Source organism: Pseudonaja textilis, chromosome 1 (assembly GCF_049901715.1).
Source record: "Pseudonaja textilis isolate UNSWEBS1 chromosome 1, rPseTex1.2, whole genome shotgun sequence".
NCBI classification, from domain to species: domain Eukaryota; kingdom Metazoa; phylum Chordata; class Lepidosauria; order Squamata; family Elapidae; genus Pseudonaja; species Pseudonaja textilis.
The window spans coordinates 170,280,713-170,305,181 of NC_141990.1; the positions used below are offsets into that span (position 1 = coordinate 170,280,713).

Here is a 24,469-nt window from a genome sequence, read left to right on the forward strand (position 1 = left end):
CTTGGATTCTTGTGCTGACAAGAGAATATTTTAAAAGGCTGAATGCAGGCTTAGCATGCTGTGAAGATGCAAGGGTTTCATTGAGTCTGCAGGATTGGTGGGCCTCATTTGGTTTTAAGTTCTACAAATGACAGATAGCCAGACCTGGAAGACATGCCCAACAAACATCAAACACACCTAGAAACACTCTCAAAGGTGCTTTTTTAAAACTACGATCTGGATGACTGAGAATCTCCATAGACATTTAGAAGTACTGTGGTTGCTCTCTGCAACAGACTGCCCAAACTGGAGGAAAGTAGCAGATTTGGGAGGTTTACATGAGCCAAAACCACCAGATCAGCGAGTGAGAGAACCTGGAGGCCAGAAAAACGTGGACAACTGTACAAATGGCTCAGCTTCTGCAGTCTAGTATTTCCTCCTATGTTCAGGAGCTTAGCAGTGAGGAGATTAGTGTCTGTTCTGTGGAGCTTCCAGTATGGACCTATTTTTTTGTAATCCTTTTTTTTATTACTTTTTAATCAAACAATTTGATGTTAAAGAAGAAAATTTAAAAACAAATTAAAAGTACAACTAAAAATATGAACTAATAAGTAAAAAAGGAAAAATCTGTCTTATATTTTATTCTTATCTTTAGTTACTGGTTTAGCAATGAATTCACTACTATAACATGAACAATACAAGAAATTATTGTAAGAGATCATAAAATCTCTGCCTTAACACATATTGCTACTTGGTTTTTGGTCAGATCTCAGCAAACTTTGTGGTGGCCTGAAAAATCAATCACCAAAAGCCCAAATGAGGTTGAAGCCATCACCTTCAAAGGAGGAAAGTTAATTCTATCTGCAGCCTGTTAAGTTTTCAGAACAGAACCTCTGTTTAGCATTACAAAAGGTGAAAAACAAGTAGAGATACTATTATAGTTCAGCTTTATTAATATCTCTAAACCCTACCCCTTTGCTGAGGACAAATCCCTGGTTAAACACAAGCTATTATTAGTTTGGATTTGTACTTTTGCTTAGGCTAACCCATCTGACAAAATAGCCATAAAGGTAAAGAGATGATGATATCATATATTTCACTCCAAACTTTCTTGAGAAGACTGTATGAGACAAAGGGAATATAAATAAAATGGTGATTTTTAGGACAATTTCCTAGTTCAATCAAATGATTTCCAGCTAAGAGTGATGAAAAAGAAGATTAGCTATGTCAACGGATAAGGGAAAAAAATACTGTGCAAGTACAAACTCAAAATTTCCTTTTCCCTTCCACCAAGTAAGAATAAATTACTCTATTCTATCCAATGCTCACTAAGCCAAGGACGCAGCAGGAGTCGTGTAGCAGGCAAACGTTTTTTCCATAGTGAGCTAGGCATATTTAGGGATTTTCTCTGGTCATCTTTCTTGAAGAAACTAAGATGACTTAACCTAAAGCATTTTGTAATAGAATCAGAACCAACTGTAACAGAACCATCCAACAGAATTCTCCAGACAATCTTCATTCCATTTTTTTTTTCAAAACAGCTCCCAAGAATTACACTAGATATCTACCACATTGGAAGTTCGCTTCATGCAACATTCTGGTTCGGTAGTAAATTATCCAGATGATGGAATTTTATAACTGAGTGAAAGAAGACCTTCTCCTTTTCACTGCTCTGAAAGGAATACATGGAAAGAGCGATAGCACTTAGCATTTATACTGCTTGTCTCTTTCCATACTCAAAACTTGGGGCTATCAGGGCTAAAGAAACTCAGTATTTAAAACTACTTAGCAGCTATATCTCAATTTCTTACAATATACCTAGATAATTCCCCCCCCGCCCAAAGCATTTAACAGAAATGGCAGTTTCTTCAGAAATTTCATGCCAAAGCTTGAGTTTAATTAGTTTCCTTCTTTGTGGTGCTTCATTCTTTTCTTGGAATATGTATAGTACATACATGCATACACACAAACACAAACACATACACAAATGTAAGATACACATTTGTATCATTTTTTGACTTTTTAACATTAACAAAATTAAGTGTAAATATTTTCAGCTTAAAAATTGTTTATTCTAAATCATTCTAAATATTAGAAGTTACTAATAGCAAACAAGAATGTTAAGCATTTCAGAAAGTCTCTTTGCATAACTACAGTATTAATTTGTGCATAACTGGTGCTTGATCCAAAGTTACTTTCATTTAACTCAGAGATCTGGGTAAGAATCTCAATTTGGAATGCTATTTCAAGCACATTGACTATTTATTGTAAAAGTAGACTTTTGACATTATAGCCTATATGTGTTTACTTTTTACCTCTAACAATTTCAAAAAAAAAGAACAGCAGCTGCCAACATACCTTTATGACTCATCTAGAAAGATAATGACATCAAATGGCTCTCTGGTGGGAGTGGGATGGGGTAGTGCATCCATCCTTGCTCTACTTGACCTCTTTTGATACCATTGACCATGGGATTCTCCTGGGACGGCTTCGGGGATGGGAGTGGGAAACCTTCTGCTGTCTTGGTTCACTTCCTTCCTCTGAAGCCACTCTCAGTCAGTGTTGATAGGAGGGGAGAGATCCAACCCTCACCCACTGCTTTACAGGGTTCCACAGGGCTCGGTACTCTCCCCGCTCATGTTAAACTGCTTGGTGAGATCATCCGTCACCCGTGGTGAGTTAAGTGTTGCTGTGTCCTCCCTCTTGCAGTGCCTGGAGGCTGTTAGGGGCTGGATGGGGAGCAACGGGTTGAAACTAAACCCTTGCAAGACCAAGTGGCTCTGGGTCTGGGGCTTGTTTGTTCAGGGAAAACTACCACCTTTAGTCTTGGATGGGGTGGCACTACCCCAAACAGACCCTGTGCGTAATCTAGGGGTTTTTCTGGACTCACGACTCCTGTTCGAAGAGCAGGTGGTGGTCGTGGCCAGGAGGGCCTTTGCGCAACTGCGGGTTGTCCACCAGTTACATCCTTTCCTGGATCAGCTGTCCATACTCACAGTCACTCATGCCCTGGTCACTTCCCATCTTGATTATTGCAATGTGCTCTGCATGGGGCTGCCCTTGAAGAGCATCCGGAAGCTCCAGTTGGTGCAAAATGCAGCACCCCCCCTGGTTTTATGCAGAACCCCGTGTGCACATGTATCACCTCTCCTGCAGGAGCTGCATTGGTTGCCAATTTGCTTCCGGGTGCAATTCAAGGTGCTGGTTGTCATCTTTAAAGCCCTTCATGGCTTAGGTCCAGGTTATCTGAGGAACCATCTCTTGCCAGTGACATCTACCTGACCCTTTAGAGCGAGGAGGCAGGGAATGCTGCGGGTCCCACCCCTGAGGGAGATACACCTGGTGAGACCTAGAAGAAGGGCCTTCTCTGTGGCGGCTCTGTCTCTCTGGAACATCATTCCCCCAGAGATTAGAATGGCCCCCTCATTAATACTATTCTGAAAGGCACTGAAGACCAGGTTTTGTCAGCGGGCCTGGGGAACCCAGAGAGGGATGGAACCCATCAGATGGCTAGTGTGATCCACTGTCATCAGGGTAGAGGGTGGGAGTTGGTTTTTGGGGTTTTTTTTGGTTTTGTTTTTTGTTTTCCAAATTTTGTTCTATTGTACCTTACTAATTTGTTTGATTCTTTTCTCTTCTTTTTGTTAGTTCTTATTGTTTTTATTTTTATTTTTTGTTTTAAATATGATTTTACATTGAGTAAGCCACCTCGAGTCGCCATGGGCGAATAGGCGGCAATATAAATCAAATAAATAAATGTACTCACATTTATATTTGAACAAAAGCTACACCTTGACTTCTGAACCAAGATCCCAAGTATAATACGTGAAATAAATGTAAGATTTATTATGAGAGCCATCAAATAACTCAGGATCATCAAAGGATTGAGCATTGCCAATTCCACATTTAAGGAACTAAAAATCACTTGGTTAGGCATGCTTCTTCCATTTCTGGCTGACATCGCGATGGGACCAAAAGCAGAGAATGGAGTTCTCCGTTCCTGCGCTGGCTTCTCACTGTTTGTGGGCCCCAGAGGGAGCCGAAAACTGCCCTGGAAAGCTGTCCCATGGAAATCTAGAGCTTTTTCCCTCTGTGCGTGTGCGCTCACCCCAAGGCCGCTTCTACCGGCTGATCGAAGTGGCTGGTGACTGCCCTTGGGGAGCTTCTATCGCCCAAAAGACACTGCCTAATGGCGAGAGGACACAGGCAGCCACTCCTTACCCCAAAGCGGCTGGGGACTCTGCCTTCAGGGAGCTTTTGTTGGCAGATAGAAACGGCCTCATGGAGCGGGGATTGTGCATGGGCACTCGCCCCGAGGCCACTTCTACCAGCTGATCGAAGCGGCTGGTGACTCTGCCTTCAGGGAGCTTCTATCAGCTGATGTTCTATCAGTAGTAGATCGGGGTATTCTAGCCTAGGCTACTTGCAGGGCACTCCTAAAGGCAAGTTTTTCTCCCCACACACCCCCATCCTTCCCCCCAATTTCTCTTCACCTTGTGTAGTTCTAACGAATGATGTGAGAAATGGCGGGGAAACGCATGGTTTAAATAGGCCTAAATTTTGGGAGCGGGGCTTAATTTCACCTCATGCCTCGAAATCATGCTGGGCCTTCCTATTGGTGGAGGCCGTATTGTTGGAGAAACACGGTACTTAAGGCAAAAGTCTTATTGGATTTATAAGACAAATGATAGCTTGATGCTGTTAATGGAATGAAGATTTAGTTATCCACACAATATTTGTAATTAATGGGGAACATAACATGAAACTGTAAAAATACAACGTTTGGAACAGCGAAACAATATTTTAACTTTTTCCCAAGCTACAATGGAGCAATAGGATTCGGGAACCTATTTAGAAATGGGGCCATGAACAAGCATCTTAATGAACCCCACTCCAATCATCCTTAGCTTTAAAGAAAAACTTCTCAGGAAACTGGTTTCATACAAGGAATAAAAATAAAGCTAAGGACTGTGCATGTGCATACAGAACACAAAAATTACATTTACAAATACAGAACCATTACCTGTTGTTTGAATCTCATAAATTTCAGTAATGATGAATTCTAATTTTATACAGATAAATATTTTACCATAGTTCTTTAAAATACAAGCAAAGAAATCTTCTGACTTGTTCAGAGCTCTGACATCCAAACACTTTCACTTTGAATTTCATGACTTTTCAGAGAAATAATTTTGCATTTTCCTCTGTGGAGGAAAAATACAGATGAAGCTCAAATTATTCAAGACAGCTATAAATAGGATCACAATACATTTCTTCTAAACTGAACTGTATTGAAGATTTTCTTCTGCACAGTAAATTTAAAAGACATGCCCTGATATTCACCTTTTTATCCCAAACGTGTCCCAGAAAGTACAGGATAAACTGCACAAAGCTGGAACTTCGGTGGCATTCTTGTCGATGACAGATCAGAGACTGTGATCATGCTTACCCTGTTGGAGGGGTCCTTAAAGTACCGGATCCATCTGACCTACCTCATAGGGGTGGGGGAAGAGGGAGAGACTACCAGCTGGGTTGAGGGGAGCCACATCTCCCCTCCCTGGCTTGGTAAACTCCCCTAGAAGACAGGGAGAAATGGCAGTCTTTAATGGTTGCCCTGAAAATGGGAAGCTGCCGGGACACAAGTTTTGTGCTGGAGAGTGAAAGTGATGAGCAGCGTGTAACTGAATAAAAGACTTCGAACATTCTTTTTGAAAACCCCCCAAAAGCGGAAAGAAGCAGCCCTCATTTGGAAGAGTGGTAGCGACGAACGAGAAATAAGAGGAAAATATAAGATAAAGAAAAAACTGAAATAAATGAATTATATATAATTAGAGACTAAACTTGGAACAACATACAGAATTGGACATTAATCAGGCATTAAATAAAATGCTGGACTTATTTGGAATTAATAAAATTTAATATTAATACTACGGAAAAGTGATTTAAAATAAAAGAAATCTAAGAAGAAAGTGATATAGAGCACAACCTAAGGGTTAATGATTTCCTTTTATGTTTCTATGAAAATTATTGGTTGTATAAACAAGATCCCCGGAAGCTTATAAAAAAGAAGGGGGAATTACAGTAAAATATAAAAGAATGCAATATTTTGGAATTGTTGGAGGTTGATTGAGACAAAAAAACAGAAGAAAGAGAAAGTGAGATGAATGGAGACTTTTGACAAGGACTAGAACAGAAAAACTTGACCTTTAATAAAATAAAGAATAACTTAATTGACCAAAGAAATGGAAGAAATAAGCAAAAAAATTTAAGTCAGAGCTCCAAACTGTGAGAGAGATGTTTAAAGAAAAAATGAGACTAGTGGAGATAATGCTGAGCAAAGTAATAGCATCACAGCTCACAGAAGAACAAAGGAGGCTCAGAGAGGACGAATTAAAAGAGGAAAATAACAGCCTTGATGAATATGAAGAACAAGAACCATTGTCAAAAGACATAAAAGGACTTAAAACAGAGACACTGACAACAGAGACAGCAAATAAAAGAGATAAGACACCCAAGAGCAAGAAGAAGGGAAAATACAACAATAAATTCCAAAAAAGAGAACTGAAAAGGGGGGAAACATTGCTGACAGGCAGAGGGAAATAAAAATAAAATCAGAAGGAAAAAAGAAGAAAGATTGGGGAAATTTAGAAAAGGGAAACCTAGCCAAAATTAAAAGGAATGATAAAGTTACAAGATTTAGAGATAAGGGTTAGAGATTGTACAAGGGGATTGTTCATGGGAATGTATATTGGCATTTAGTTTAAAACTTGCTGGAAATTATTTTAGGATTATATAACTATATATTTATATAACTGTATATGAATTATACTGTTATGAACCCTTATATTGGAGGATCAAAACAGGGGAATGGAAATGTATTAAAATATATAGATAAATTTTGGATAAGCTAAGGAAGAAAAAATATGAATATTAATGATTATAAGAAAAGTGAAATGTATTAAAATATACAGATTTTGGCTAGATAGAAGGGGAAAAATATGATTATTAATGATTAAAAGAAAAGTGAAGATGAAATGAGATACATTAGGAAGTCATTCTACTGATTTTAGGGGGGGAATACATATATATTTATATTTATATGTGTGTGTGTGTGTGTATGTGTGTGTGTGTATACACACACACACACACACATATATATGTTTTAAAATATACAGTTGATTATTTAATGTTAATATGTCTAAAGTTGGGGAATTAATTATTAAATTAGATAGAGGGGATATACCATGTGGATTCTAAATGTATTGGTTTTGTTTTATTTTCTGCTTTTTTTAGATTGTTTATTATATAATTGGCTTAGGGAAAATTAAGGATAAGAATGATGTGTAATGTTAAATAAAATAGGTTGTAAGCTAAAAATGGAAATAATAGGGGATAAAGAACTGGGAATCTATAGCTGGATGAAATGATATTGATATTGAATTAATAAATTGAAATATGGAATGGAAATTTATTTAAAGATAAGTGAAATGGATAATGAGATGATATAAGATTGGTGGAAAGAAAAGTATGATTATGTACAAGTGTTATTTTTTTATATATAAAGTTTTATTGTTTTTTAAGACAAACATAGACAAACAAAACATAAAAACATCAAGCCATCTTCCATATATATACATAGTGTTGGTTGGTTTACAAATTGTTTTGTGCTTCCACTTCATAGTCTTCAATTACAATTACACTGTATATATTCTCATATTGTCAATCAAATATTACTAAATACATTAATATCATTATTAATCAATCATTTGACTATACTACTATTCATTCATGTTTTACAAGATAATCCATATTTTTTTTAATTTGTTTTGTGACAGTTCAAATTATCATCTCAGATCTATCCTACAATCATTTTGTTGATATAATAAAAAAATACATTTTTATATATTCATTATGTTCTAAAAATCTAAATATTTCATTACCATGTTTTATTGTCTAACCATTGATAGAATAGATCCCAAATTTTATAAAATTGTTTATCATCTTGTTCTCTGATTTCAAATGTCAATCTACTCATTTCAGCACATTCCAATATTTTCTTAATAATTTCCTCCTGTGGTGGTACTTTCTCATTTTTCCAATTTTTGGCAAATACAGTCCTAGCCGCTGTTACATTTACAATCAGGTATTTCAATTCTTTACTATATATTTCAGGTAAAATTCCCAGTAAAAATATCTCTGTTTCAAGTCTATATGCTTTTTTGTCATATTTTCCAATCATGTGTGGATTTTAGTCCAATATTTTTTGGCATCCGCACAAGTCTACCACATATGGTAATATGAGCCAGGTACTTCATGACATTTCCAACATTTTTAGGTTTTATTCTTGAACATTCTTGCTATTCTTGTTGGGGGGAAATGCCACCTGTAAAACATCTTATACAAATTTTCTTTATATGCTGTTGACAATGTCATTTTATAGTTTTGAGACCACAATTTTTGCCATTTCTCTAGATCAATCCCATATCCAAAATTCTTCCCCCAAGCAATCATTGTTTCTTTAACTTGTTCTTCTTCTAGTTTAATTTCTAATAGATATCCATGCAATTTTTTAATCACCTTTTCATCAGTACCTGTTAAAATCTCATCTAAATCAGTCAATTTATCATAGAAACCTTCTGTTTTAGCATCTTTATCATACCTTGAATGTATTTGCGCATATGAAAACTAATTCATCTTTATACCTTGTTCTTCTAATTTTTGCATAGGTTTAAATTCACCCTTTTCATTCAATATTTCACCATAACTGTTTGTTCCTTTTTGTATATTATAGGATAAGAAAAAGCTTCAATAGTCGATAGCCAGACTGGAATTTTCAAATAACTGTCTTTTAGTCTTCTCCCAGTTTAACCACAGAGACTCCCGTATATAATGACTTCTAAAGTACCCCTGTGTTTTAGTTCCTTTATACCATAAAAAAACATGCCACCCCAACAGCATTTCTTAATGTTATCCATTCCTTAACACACATCAAATTTGTAGCTTGGTAGTACAACTCCCAATTAGGCAAACCAAATCCTCCTCTTATTTTAGCATCTTGCAAAAGTTTTAATTTTATTCTCGCTTTCTTACCTTGCCATATTGATTTTCAACACAATTTTATTTAAATCTTCAAAATAATCTTTTCCAAGCCTAATTGGAATTGTTTGAAACAAATATAAAATTCTGGGTAATATATTCATCTTGATTGTTGATATTCTCCCTATTAATGACAGTTGTAAATTTTCCCATTTCGCCAAATCTAGCGCTATCTGCTGCTTAAGTGTGATATAATTATTCTCTTTTAGTGTACTGCATCTTGCTGTCAAATGTAATCCCCAAGTACTTGATCTTATTCGTCACCTGGATTTTTAATACATTCACCAGTTCTTCCTTTTGTCTTGATAACATATTCTTTGTCAAGATCTTTGTTTTGTCTTTGTTTATTTTCAGACCAGCCACCTTCCCATATACCTCTATCTTTTCTATCAATTTTAATGCTGTTTCTAGTGGGTCTTCTAAGATGAAAATCAGATCATCTACAAATGCTTGCAATTTAAATTCTTCTTTTTTAATTTTCATCCCTTTTATGTCCTTTTCTTCTCTAATATTTCTATTTAGCACTTCCAAGGTTAACACAAACAACAATGGTGACAGTGGGCACCCTTGTCTTGTTCCTTTTCTTATATCAGTAGAATCTGTCAGTTCTCCCTCTATCATTACCTTTGCTATTTGCTTATGATATATAGCTTCTATTGCTTGGATGAATTTTTTTTACCAAAGCCCATCTGTTCCAGCTGTAATAACATGAATCACCAATTCACATTGTTAAATGCCTTCTGTGCATCTAAGAATACCAAAGCCATTTGTTTTTCAGAGTGTGCCTCGTAGTATTCCAAAGTGTCCAAAATTACTCTCATATTATCTTTAATTTGTCTCTTTGGTAGAAATCCATTTTGGTCAGAGTGAATAAAATTATTTAGGTATTTTTTAAGTGTTTCTGCCAATATTCAAGCAAAAATTTTATAATCTGCATTTAGTAGGGAAATAGGTCTGTAATTCTTGATTTGTAATGGGTCAGCCTCCTCTTTTGGGATAAGTATAATATAAGCTTCTGACCATGATTTAGGTACCTTCTTCTTTGACTTAACTTCATTCATAAATTCTAGCAATGGAAGATTCAACGATTCTTGTAGTGTTTTATAAAACTCCACCAGAAGTCCATCTGGGCCTGGTGCCTTTCCGTTGTTTTGCTTCTTAAGTGCTTCAGTTAACTCCATCATTGTTATATTACTTTCTAACATTATTTCAATCTCTTTAAATATCTGGGGTAGGTTAGCATTCTGTAAGTACTGTTTAACTCTTTCATCATCAATATTCTCTTGTGTATATAGTTTCCCGTAATAGTCTCGCATAATTTCCTTCTTCTCTTTACTTCCATAGCAAACTTGGCTTTGATCATCTATTAATTGCAATATTTTCCTTGATTCTTTCTCCTTTCTCAGTTTATATGCTAACCATCTACCTGGTTTATTTGCATCTTCAAAGTAGTTCTGTTTCATGCCTCTGATTTTGTGTGCTAATTCTTCTTTTTCCATTAATCCTATTTTATGTTTAATTATATCCATTTTTAACTTAATGTCCTTTTTCTGTGGCATTTTCTGTAACTCTTTTTCAAGTTCTTTATACTCATCCTCTAATGTCTTAGAGGCTAGTCTTTTCATGATATTTCTTTTCCTTGTATAGTCTATCATCAAGCCTCTGGCATATGCCCTCATTTTATCCCATACATTCTGCGTTGATGTGTCTTCTTTTTTATTTTCTTTAAACAAAAAAGGCAGTTCTTTCTCCATCCTCTGTATGAAGTCATTTTCTTTTAATATAGTATTGTTTAACGTCCATCTAGATCTTCTTCTTTGTCCTTTCCATTTAATTGTCATTGGATTATGATCTGCCCAAATACTTCTTTCAATATTTATTTCTTGTATATTGGCTAACAATTCTGTTGACATCCATATCGTATCTACTCTGGACCATGATAAATGTCTGTTTGAATAGAAAGTGTATTGTTTAGTCTTAGCATTTCTTTCTCTCCATGCATCTTTTAGGTTTATTTCATTTGTCATTTTAAAAAAGGATTTAGGGAGAGACTTTCTGTTTTGCTTTGTTGTTTTCTGTGTTGTATAGTCCAATTTATTGTCTACAATTCCATTGAAATCTCCCATCATAACAATATTAATATAGTCCAATTCAATTATTTTCATATGTAGTTTTCTATAAAATTCTTCTTGATTGTCATTCGGGGCATAGATTGCAATCAGGAGTGTTTTCATGTTGTCCATTATTTCCACCATTAATACTCTTCCATCATCATCTGTATCAATCAATTTCACTGGGATAATATCTTTAATATATAAAACCACTCCTCTTTTCTTGCATTGTGTCAAAGAAGTAAATATTTTCCCTAACTTTGGCTGTATCAACAGTTGTTCATGTTGCTTTTTAATATGTACTTCTTGTAGGCAGATTATATCAAATTTTAAATTTCTCTAATTTATGAAGAGTTTTCCTTCTTTTAGCAGCTGAATTAAGTCTATTTATGTTAATTGTAATCAGCTTTTTCTCTTCCATATTTATACTTTATAATTAGGTTTAGCAGCTCCTGTAGATCTTGGTTCACGTTGTTCCTTAACTTCCACCTTTCCACCTACTGCACCTTCTTCTTTTTCAGTAGCTATTTAGCAATCCTCTTGGAATTCAATTAGTGACATTTCTTTTTCTGTCTCCTCCTCTCTCCCTCCAAAGTATTCAGTATAAAATGATTCAGCTTTCTCAATTGAGTCAATTCTGTATCTCTCTTCTTGCCATGTGAACATTAAACCTTCTGGAATCAGCCATCTATAATTCACCTCTTTTTAAAGTCGGATTTTAGTCAGGAATCAGTATTCTCTTCTCATTTCTCTCACTCTTCTAGGCACTTGTTTCAGGACCACAATCTCCTTATCTTTATATTTCAATGTTTTCTCTCTTGCCACTTGCAATATTTGCATTTTAATGGCTTTCTTTGTAAATCTGATGTGAACTTCTCTTGGTAAGCTATTTCTCATTGCACATCTTGTGAAGACTTGAAAAACCTCATCTATTCCATCCATCATCTTCTCTTTGGTTATTTCCAGAGCTTCAGCCAAGATTTCTATCATTATCTCAGCTAAGTTTTGTCCCTTTTCTTCCGCTATGTTTTGAAATCTGAGATAAAATTCTGATCTATCCATCTCCCATCTCAGCATCCCACTTTTATCTTGTTCAACCACTGTTAATCTGTCATCAATATCTCCAACCTTACCTCTTTATCTTCTTCAATTTTTTTGAATTTCTCATCATACTTCATCATCATTTATTGAATATTCTCCACCTTTTCATCAGTTTTTTTCTATTCTCCTTTCAATATTCTCCATTCTTGCTTGTATGCTTTGAATTCCTTGCATTATCATCTGCAATGTCACCTTTTCCTGTTCTTTTTCTTGCTCTAACATCGTCTGTATTGAGCATTGTCCTCCAGATGGTTTTCACTCCCCCCTCCTTTTCCAAACAAATTATTATAAAAAAGTTAATTAAAAAGTAAAAAGGGTTTCCCCCCCCCAAAAAAAAAGCTAAAAGGGGATCTCTAGCCTAAAATATTGTAAAGACAAAAAGGAGAAGAAACAAAAATGAAAAATAAGATAGACAAAAAGACCAGTCCAGCTCAAAGTAAAAAAAATCATATAGAAAGAGTCTGTCAGTCTGTCCAGCAAAAGAAAAAGAAAAAATTAATTTGACTTTCCATTTAAAATCGCCGCTTAATTACTTCTGTCTGAGATTTTACAGATTCTTTCTTTTCCTTAGAGCTGTCCCAACTTCAGCAGCTTTAATGGCTGCCTCTTTGCCACTGGCAAAAAGAGCTTCTCCTGGATCTACCAGGGACTTTGCAGTATCCTTGGGATCAACAGGATGCACTCTTTACATTCACCATCTCTTTGGGATGGTTTAGATCCATTTGGACCGTCCAGGAGCAACGATATTGGCAGTGATCTCAGACCTCCAAGATCGCATGCCGTATCGTTGAGACGCCAGCTCAACCCCCCAATTATGTACAAGTGTTATAATCTGGAATCACACTGCCCACATAAAGACATGTGTAAAAATTAAAAAATTAAAAACTTTTTGGGAATAAAACTGCACAAACTGAAATGTAATTCATCAGATTTTCATCAAATGTATCAGATGTACTTCGTCTGTATGAGCCATTGATCATAGAAGAAATGTTATCAATATGCCTAAAACTTAAATGCATGGATGAAAAAGTATTTTTCCCATAATTATTTTGTGACTTTTATTTGCTGTTGTTTAGGTTTTCTTGGAAAGTATTGTAATTTCTTTTCCCAGAATCTGCTTTCTCCCATATTCTGCATTTTTACTTTTCATTCCCCACCAAAGAGAAAGGGGGCATCTACCTATTATTTTTTTGTAAAACAATCTCTATTAGATATTGGAATTACAATATTTTTTAAAAAAATCCATTTCTGTATTCCTTGATTGAAGGGATTAAAACATATGGCATCCAACAATCCAGCAACTTCATATGAGAAATTTGAGATCTCAAAATCAGCCTATAAATAAGAAAAGGCTTTGGATGGTGATCCCATGGTAGCTGCAGAGGACCCTGGATGAAATAGATCAGGGCTGTCAAACTCCCGGCCTTCAGGCCAGATGTGTTACATGCTGGCCACACCCATGCCCGGTTTAGCGAACAGGGAAAAAGTCCTGATACATCACATGACACTGCCATGACAACACAAGTTTGACACCCCTTTTACTCTGTTGGAAGAAATATCCTTCTGGGTTCAGCTCCAAGTGGGGAAGAAATATACTGGAAACATGGTGACTGCTTGGAAATATGGTTTAATGGTGGACAGGACCATATGGCTTGGTGCTCCAAAGTGAAAAGGATGATTACATACTTCAAGATGTTGGGTGAAGGAAAAGAGGGGCAAGATGCTGAGGGACCTTTGGTTGTATGCCCTCTGTTGGGCCCCACCTTAGTGTTTACTGTTCCTGTGTAAAAAAATTATCCCATTGGCTGTCAGACTCCCAGGGATGGCGGGGGGGGTCTTAGCTAATTTTGAGACATCGTCTGGACCACATGGTTTCACCTGAGTGCTGGCTGATGCAATCTTCCCAGGCTATGTGGTGAGATGGGTAGAGGGTTTTGCTATGTAGAATACACTGGTCCAGGCCTTAATGGCCCGCCCATTAACAAAGGTGGGGGTGAGCTTCTGCTTCTGAGTTTCTACTTTTCTTTTTAGGGGAAATATTCTGCCTTTTTAGTATATCCTAAAATTTTTCATTTTCCTAGGAAAGGGATGGGTTTTAACTTCAAACAACTCTGGGCAACAAGTCCTCATCCAAATGACAGAAACTTTGGCAGTCTTCTTTAATTTTCAGACTCAAAAAATTTCAGACATATACTTATTACTAATATACATGATTAAAATTTAAATAAAAGGCAAAAACTGCAGTTTTTCCAAGTACATTACGGATCAGTATTATTTTCCCCAAATAGAGTCAATATATAATTGTTTAAACTTTTATTCGTTTAAATAGTGAATAAATTAGTCATATCTCTGCTCAGAAGCTTTTATAACATCCTATCACAGAAAATGAACTCTGCTTTATATTTTTAAAACTGTATTCAATTTATATGGCTGCCCCATCTCACATAACTCTGTGCAGTGCACAATTTAAAAATAAGTGTTGGAAGAATTATCCTTCTGGGTTCAATTCCAAGTGGGGAAAAAGGCACTGGAAACATGGAGGTTGTTTGGAAAGAGGGTTTAATGGTGGACAGGACCACATGGTTTGAAGCTCCAAAGTGAAAAGGATGATCACATGCTTCAAGATGTTGGGTGAAGGAAAAGAAGGGCTGACATGCTGAGAGTGCCTGGGTTTTATACCCTCTGTTGGGATTTGAATTTGAGTTTGTATTCTGATTGGTTGTCAGGCTCCCATGAGGCCATGCAGAGGAAACACTGCAGGCTGTCCTGAATGCCAGGCTTGCTTGAGCCTTGCTGGATGATGATGCAATGAAAGGGCTTTGGGCAATTCCTATTATAGTTCTAACCGTAGTAGATCTTTGTTAGGTAAAATAGGCTGGCCCAGGCTAGAGGAATAGTCCATTAGCAAAGGTGGGGGGGCTGAGTTTCTGCCTCTTTGGTGAGTTTCTGCTTCTGAGTTTCTACTTCTCTTTTTAGGAGAAATATTCTGCCTTTTTAATATTTCCAAGGATATTTCATTTTTCTACTAGAGGAACGGGTGCTAACTTTATATATAAGTAAAAATATATACAATAACTAAAATGAACCTAAACAATAAAATACAAAAATGAAAGGACATTGCAGCCAATCGTAAAATGATTTTAACATAGCCAGAAAACCGTTATACTCAAGTGCAATTCAAAATATTGTCAACTTTGGAATTTATAAGACAGTGTTTTCTCTATTTGATGAAACAAAGTAACTGAAACAAGAACATGCAGATCCATGAGGATACATCATTATGCATTATGTTCTTTAAAATGGCAGTTCATTCATCAATCTAACCAATGGTGGCTTTTTTTGCAGAGACTACAACATGTTTCTTAAAGTTTAAGATAAACACATAAGCCAGGAGATGGCAACTCTGTCAGATCCGTGTATCTGTCATTTCTTCAGTGGAAGAAGAAAAGGGGGGGAGACGGATAAAGAAATCCTTCTTGATGTAACCTGAATATATTTAATCTTATATCGAATTTGTATAACCTACACATGATACAATGGAGGGATGAAAGCCAGATGGTGGGAACCTATCACCTCTGAGAGAGACAGCCAGGAGATTAAAAGACCATAAAAATTCCACAGTGAGATGTGTCCTGGGAAACTCTGGAAAAGATCGCTCTAAAAAGGGGTATGCCCTGGGAAACTCTGAAAAAGATCATTCTGAAAAGGGGGTTGGGGGGAATTAACATGTTGGCGCTTTGTTTTACTAAATACACATCAAGAAAAGGGGAGAGGTTTTAAACTCCCTTATCTATCTCTGCATGTCTGAGAGACCTTAGACACTGCTTTTAACCCCTACATGAATTGCCTCATCTCAATAAAGGATTCCTTTTGATACATTTTGATACGTTTTCAAAAGCTCATTCTAGTTGATTGAATGGGAAAAGTTCTGTAACCTGACATAAAGCAGCATCTGCATTAGGGATCAGCTCGGAGAGGAATTTTTTTTTAAAAAAAAACACCTTCACTCTACCGAGGGGACCCTGCAAAAAAGGAAAATGTCTGAGTACAGCAAGGACCAAAGGGAAGCCGAATGCTGGGGAGAAACGTTGACAGTTACCCAGCCAGATACCGACTCAGTGCACCCCATCGAAGATAGCAAAGCTTCCCTACGAAATCTCCACAAAGCCCCAGTGGTCTATAGGCGTAGGAAAGAGAGACAGCTGGGACAGGAGAACCAGGGGAGTAACCCTCACCTAGGGTCCTTGTAAACCTGGGTGGAAATTAGAGCTGAAGGCCCTATCGGAAGAATGGGATGAGGAGCCACCCGCCGATGACCGACTGAGACAGTAAATAAATCACCTCGTCTCTCCTGGAGAACCTCGAGGTGAGGGATGCACCAGGACACCAATGCAGGAGAGCGAGGGAACCAGAAAATGAGAGAACCTGAGCTGCCACCCCGGATTCAGCTGAGAATGATCAGGCAATGGGACAAGCTGAAGAACCAGCAACCATACCAGGTACCTGACCCCTAACTGCCGCAGAACAGGGGATTAACCCTGGCCAACCGAGAGACATACAACTGCAGAGGAAGGTCCCACCCCTGGGAGTAAAATTCATTTGGAGACCCCCAGAAACTGGGATTTTTCCTGGCGCAAGTGCTCACCTACATGCAAGAATATGGGCGGGATTTCCCAACCCAGGGGTCCTGAGTACAAGTCGTCACCCTAGCCCTGGAAGGGGCAGCAGCCAGATGGATGGTGATGCTCCACGTCAATGCCCCAGAATTAAGGAACCTCGACCACCTCATGACAGCCCTACTCCACTGCTTCGAAGACCCTCTCGCCGACAGAAAAGCCCGAGACTGCATCAGAGTCATAAAGCAAGGCCATCGCCCGGTAGCTGAATACACCAAGGGATTTCGTGACCTGGCCTGCCGAGTCGACTGGCCAGAGGATATCCTAGTTTGATGGTTCAAAGATGGGCTAAATGACAACCTATACGCTGCCTGCTTGGCCTGTGGGGCCCCAAACCTCCTGCATGAATGGTACATGATGGCAGAGGAGGCAGAGATAGACATGACTTGAAACCGGTGCCGCAGTGGCAAGTTTTGGAAAAGATCCCCACCCCAGGGGAAATGGGAAGTTTTCAAACCCCAAACCACCATGACTCCAAGAACGTCTGGTTGCTTTAAGTGTGGAAAGGAGGGACACTGCGCAGCAGAATGCCGTTCGAAAACCCCTGCCAGAAAGCCAGAACACCATCGGGAGGAAACCTAGAACATCCAGCCCTTGAGGAAAGGAGACTGGCCTGAGAGGCTGAGTAGCTGTGGGATTCCGATCCCCCCCCTGAACCCAGAGGAAGAATCCTCAATGCTCCGAGGGGATCTCTGTCAGTCCAAAAGCGATCTGGAAGACGACCCGCTGGTAAGCAACCCAATTGAACCAATCACTCTACCCCTAAGACTGTTTATCCCCTGGAAAATCCAACCCTTGAGGAAAAGAAATTGGCCTCGAAGCCGAGAGGTTCTGGTCCCCCCCCCGACCCAGAGGAAGAACCCCCAATGCCTCGAGGAGACCTGAGCCAGTCCAAAAGTGATTCGGAAGACGACCCACTGGTATGCGACCCAATTGAATCAATCACTCTACCCCAAGGACTGTTTATCCCCAGCTGAGGGAAGGGGTAGGAAGTTGCAGCGTTGCTGGATTCGGGATGCACCCGATGCCTAATAAACCCCTCCCTTGCACAGAAATTGGGAATCCAACTGAAAGTAATGGAAAACCCCATCGCATTCTGCCAATTAGATGGAACTATAGCGGGGGGGAGCCAGTTTGGTTTACCACAGAACCATTGAAAATAAGACTAGGGAACCATAGTGAGATGCTCACATTCACTGTAGCCCCAGGAAAGAAAGAGCTGCTAGTCCTAGGTCTCACATGGCTGCAGAAATGGAATCCAAAAATAAATTGGAGGACAGGAACCGTATAATTCCAGAGAGACGTAGTATTTGCAAATAGCTCAGAGAAAAGGATAAAGAAAGGAACAGAGAACAGAGTCAGCCATGACTGGACAGTTGGTTGAACCCATTAACAATCTCAATGAGTATCAGGATCTGGCCCAAGCATTTAGCGAGGAAGCTTGTGATGAACTCCCACCCCATCGTGCCACAGATTGCACTATCGAAATCCTACCAGGGGCTAAACCACAAATGTACCGCATGTCTCCCAGAGAACTAAAAGAACTCAGAGCATTCATCGATAAAAATTTAAAAAGGGGCTTCATCGAACCCACCCGACCAAAAATAGCTGCCCCAGTATTATTCTGTGAAAAGAAGGCTCTGTACGCTTGTGTGTTAATTACAAAAAATTAAAAGCGATTTGCATAGAGAATATGTATTCACTCCCCCTCATGAAGGACATGTTAACCCACCTCTCAAAAGGATTTTTTTTTTCAAAGTTAGACCTATGAAAGATTTCTATGGACTTTATAGTGGAGTTTCCCAAAAGTGCTGGAAATATTGTTATTTGGGTTGCAATTGATCTTTTTTCCAAACAGGTTCACTTTATTCCATGCCAAAAGATCCCAACTGCCAAGGCATTGGCAAAGATGTTTCTAATACACATTTATCACCTTCATGGAGCTCCCCAACAGATTATCTCAGATAAGGGTGTTCAGTTCAAATCCAAATTTTGGCAGGCATTTTTAAACCTATTAGGCTCCACTCAGGTGTTGTCATCATCAAGTCACCCCCAGATGGATGGATTGACAGAGCGGATCAACAGCATATTAGAACAATATTTAAGATGCTTTATTAATTACCAACAGGACAATTGGACTGACCTTCTTCCTTTTGCAGAGGTAGCATACAATAACTCAGTCCATAGCAGCACGGGGTTCATCCCATTCCAGATAGCCACAGGCCAATAATTCAACCCCATGCCGGAAATACCCACCAAAAAACCTGAAATCCCCTCCCTCAAGGAGTGGATCAATAATTTACAAGCCATGTGGCCAGTGGTAAGATTATCTTTACAGGAAGCTAGAGCAGTTTTTAAAGCTCAGGGGGACAAAAAACACTGCGATCCTAAACCTTTCAAGATTGGGGACTGTTCTGTATCCTGTGCAGATGCAGATAAACTCCACAAAACATCCATAACAAAGTACTTTTATTGGTTCATCAGGTACCAACAAGCATACAGGCATGATTTCTCAGAGTCTCTCACTGCATTTGTAGAAGGTTTAAAGACAAAGGTTTGGTTTTCCTTTGAGAGCTGGGAAATATCTGACTCTCCTTATTATGTAAATGGAGTTTTTGAGATAGCAGGAAGACAAATTGAGCAGAGACGAGGGGAGGTTACTGGTTTTCAACTCTGCGGTTAGAAAGTTCTCTTTGTTTTTAGTATGTGGGGGAATTCCAGCCCCCCAGACAGCATGTAAAGAATTCCGAAGCTCAGAGAGAGAGGGGGGGGGGGAAATGCAGGCTTAGATTAACATTGCATATTCACTCCTGGCTTCAATATTACTTTGCTTTATCACAAATCCAAATTAACAGTCTTTATACTGATGGGCTTCAGGACTTCAAATTAATCATCTTTTTACTGTTCTGTATCCTGTACAGATGCAGATAGATAAACTCCACAAAACCTCCATAACAAAGTACTTTTATTGGTTCATCAGGTATCCTCATAACTCACATTTACGATGAAATTCTTTTTAATCACCAATCCTTTGTATATCTCTCTTGTAGGTAAAAAGATGATTTATCTTCTCTCCTTTTTCCCCTCATGTTGTAGCGATAGAGGTAGAAGAGTTACCACGAGTCCATGAGTTCAGCAAAAAGTGAGGAAAACCTACCCCAACCCCTCGAGGGTCAATTTAGTGACCAATCAGGATTACAGATGTGGTCACGTGATATGGACTACATTTCCCAGGATACCTTAACTACATTTACCATGATGCATTCCCTTAAGGGGACAGCTCACAATTGCTCCCTAACTATCCAATTCCCATACACTGGCTGGACAGCACAGGGACCGTGTATATTTGTCCACAAAATTCTTAAAATATTACAACCCTCTAAGAAACTAGGGTCAAAATTCATTGGCCCATTCCCCATCTCCAGAATTATTAACCCCATGACGGTAGAGCTTCGACTTCCCAAAACACTTAGGCAGATTTATCCAGTATTTCAACTGTAGCTTGCTCAAACTGGAGATCACTTCAAACTTCAGACCCCACTCCCAAACCTCCAACTCCCATCATGGTACATGAGGAACAACATTTTGAAATTAAAGATATCCTTGATCCGCGCACTCACCGTGGATCCACACAATATTTAGTAGCTTGGAAACACCTTCCTTCCTCAGAAAATGAGTGGGTAGCCAAACGACACGTAAAAGCACCAACATTACTATGAAAGTTCCACCTAAAATACCCTGATAAACCATCCTAAACTGCAAACATAATGCATGATTTTTGTTTTTTCCAGGTAGACCGATCTGTTTTTAAGGAGGGCAGGATGTCAGATCCGTGTATCTGTCATTTCTTCAATGGAAGAAGAAAAGGGGGGGTGGGGGTGGAGAGACTGATAAAGAAATCCTTCTTGATGTAACCTGAACATATTTAATCTTATATCGAATTTGTATAACCTACACATGATACAATGGAGGGATGAAACCCAGATGGCCGGAACCTATCACCTCTGAGAGACAGCCAGGAGATGAAGAGACCATAAAAATTCCACAGTGAGATGTGTCCTGGGAAACTCTGGAAAAGATCGCTCTAAAATGGGGGGGAATTAACATGTTGGCTATTTGTTTTACTAAATACACATCAAGATAAGGAGGGGTTTTAAACTCCCTTATCTATCTCTGTATGCCTGAGAGACCTTAGATGCTGCTTTTAACCCCTACATGAATTGTCTCATCTCAATAAAGGATTCCTTTTGATAGAGGTTTTGATATGTTTTCAGAAGTTCATTCTAGTTGGTTGAATGGGAAAAGTTTTGTAGCCTGACAAACTCAGACCTATGGTTACCATGGCATATATGACAACATCCATAAAACCACAAATTAATTTTAGTTTTTGAAGTTAAAGTCAACATTTGCAAGACTTTGCTGTTCCTGTCTACAGATTACAGCATTTTTAAAAAAAATTATTTGGGACCACCTTCAGTATTTCTGCAAATGTTTACTCCACACATCAAAAGCAATGATTCGATCAGCAAAGTATGTTATAGACCTAGTAAGTGTTATCAGAATTAAGCATCCATTTGGCATTAATTTTTTAACATGTTTACAAAAGTACAACTTTTAAAAAATGAACAAGCAAATATTAAATATTTGCTGAGTTTCTATGTGGAACTGATACTGTAATTGAATCATTTCAATTGTTGTGCATCGTTTACTTAGAACTATGTCCACTAGTTCTCTCAGTAAATGCACTTACGATTAAACTTTAATGTTAATATTGGCCAAAATTGCAATTATTACAAACATGCGTTTTTAATTAAAACAGATTTCCTTTTCTATTCAGTGCGGATCCTTTTCAGCAAAATGAGTGTTGCCTCTAAATTATTGTAAACTTCACGGCATAGCGTATTGGTACGGTGTATTACCCAATTTTTCTAAAATTTTCAAAAGTACTGTCACGTCTTGTATTCCAACGCCTTGGTAAGGGGCGAAATTATAATCCAACACTAGAGGTTGCATTGCAATACCTGGTTACAGAAGAATGGTAGTCCGCCCACCCCGTATGACTAACAAATCCTATAACCGTCTCCACCCTTTCATGTTTCATGCCTGTCCCTTGAGTAAGCAAATTTCCATTTCAGGGCATCTTTTCCCAGCAATCACTGGGAACAGCCCTCACCCAAGCCGAAGGAGGCTGGAAGCTGAGTAGGAAGGAGGAGGCGGGCAGTAATTGAGTGCACGATTCAGCCATGATTCAGCAAGCAACAGGGACATGGAGGAAAAGGGGAGGGGGAAATCCAAAGCGAGTCTATCCAATCCCGTCTTGGAGCTACCACGCACGTAACCACTCGTACAGCGCAGACGCAGTACTAACACTACGCAAACGCTTTTTTAGGCAAACTAATGGGCCACCGTACTTCCCGGAAATGAATTGTCAGTGATAAGACAGGCCGCTAGAAGGTCTTTTTGTTTTTCCTTTTTTCCGGTTCCCATAATTTAGGCAATTAGCAGAGATTTAATAAATAAAAAGCCGATCTTTGTTCCCACCTACGCTTTATTGATTGGAGGGTTTTTATAAAATATTACAGAAGACATTTAGCCTTCAATGTGGGGCTGGATCAATGAGGTAAAAATCACAATCGACTTTGCTCCAGGCTTTCTCCTAATAAAAGTTGTGTTTACAAAAAGTAAGCGCAGAATTGGTTTTATTTCCCCAATTTTGTTCGTATGTGCTATAATTTCTTAATATAGTTATTGGCAACTGCGTTGATTATTATAACTACCCAAAGAAATGTTAACAGTTTGCTTTAATCTTTCAAAAGGTTTGAATTAAGTGTTGGAAGAATTATCCTTCTGGGTTCAATTCCAAGTGGGGAAAAAGATACTGGAAACATAGAGACTATTTGGAAAGATGGTTTCATGGTGGATAGGACCACATGGCTTGAAGCTCCGAAGAAGGAAGAGCTAAGATGCTGAGAGTCCCTTGGTTTTATACCCTCTGTTGGGATTTGAATTTGAGCTTGTATTCTGATTGGTTGTCAGACTCCCATGGGGCCATGCAGGGGAAACTCTGTAGGCTCTCTTGAGTGGCAGGTTTGGTTGAGCCTTGCTGGATAATGAAAGGGCTTTGGGTAATTCCTATTATAGCTCTAACTGGAGTAGATCTTTGTTAAGTAAAATAGGTTGGCCCAGGCTAGAGCAATGGCCCATTAGCAAAAGTGTGTGTGTGTGGGGGGCGAGTTTCTGCTTCTGAGTTGCTACTCTTTAGGGGAAATATTCTGCCTTTTTAATATTTCCTAGGATATTTCAATTTTCTAGGAAAGGGGTGGGTTTTAACTTCCAACAATAGTATGATCAGTTTGTTAAATGCTGAGGTTACAAACGAACTGGAGCACAAGCATTCTCAAAATTCAATATTTAGCATTCCTACTGGTTTTCATTTCTGCGTATCCAACTGGCACTTTCACCAAGATTTCACTTGTTATCATATAGTTTTATGAATGATATATTTTTATATGATTTCCAGAGATAAAATAGCAAATTTCAACTCTACTGGAAATCAGTTTTTGATATATTTAGAAGTACATGACTGTTGCAGGTTGTGAAATTGCAAGGTTTTTAAAAAATAGTTTGGAACGCTGTCCAGTGCCAATATACAGTACAGTATACATTATCTCTATACTACTAAAACTCAGATTCTTGTAACCTTTAATTGGGCAAATGGTGCATCATACGGCAAAACTTTTAAATTGGGGTACTTCAAATGGTCTACATACAAAATGTGTCCAAAATCTGGGACCTTTGACTCTTGTGGAATTAAAATTTGGCAAATTTTATAAGACATTTTGAGATATATTATCAAAAAGCAGTTTATGATATAATACAAAGTCATAAAGCATTTCCTGTGCTGTGAAGTTCATGCTGTACAGTTGAGTGTAAGTTAATTTCAAGGCAAAATACATTTCTGAATGTATCACAATTTTTGCAGGGAAAGCAGTAAATCAGAAGCTCTTGTCTTGTTAAAGGTACTGAGGATTATGGTAGGGCTTCTGAAATTATGACTCAACGGGACACAGGTTGTCTAGTAACATACTACAATTGAAGTAAGCTATGCATTCAAAAACGACCTTGTAAGCATATATCCAAAAGTTCGAATTTTAAAAGGAATTTCTTTTCCCAATATTTTCATCCTGCCCATCCGAAATATCTATCAAACACAGCCTGGAATTCATTGTTTATATATTTGTTATAATTTATTACTGTAAATCAGGGCTCTTCAAATTTGGCAGGTTTGACTTGTGGACTTCAACTCTCAGAATTCCTCCTCTAGTCATGTTAGCTCAGGAATTCTGGGAGTTGAAGTCCACAATTCTTAAACTTGCCAAGTTTGAAGACCCTTGCTGTAAACCAGTGGTAGGGAAACTTGGCTCTTCTATCACTTATGGACTTCAACTCCCAGAATTCCTGAGTGAGCCATAAAAAAAAAGCCATAAAATCTCTGGCCTACTGAAT

At 38.2% G+C, this 24,469-nt stretch overlaps 1 protein-coding gene across 1 annotated transcript in view; it reads right to left on the reverse strand.

Moving 5' to 3' along the window:
* LOC113433931 (cyclic nucleotide-binding domain-containing protein 2) overlaps positions 1 to 22,181 on the reverse strand; it is a 121,701-nt gene extending 99,520 nt beyond the window's left edge. Inside the window, exon 1 of the mRNA XM_026696761.2 lies at positions 21,985 to 22,181. The gene's annotated coding sequence lies outside the window, so the exon portion shown is untranslated. The remainder of the gene's footprint in view (positions 1 to 21,984) is intronic.
* Positions 22,182 to 24,469: the final 2,288 nt, after the last annotated feature.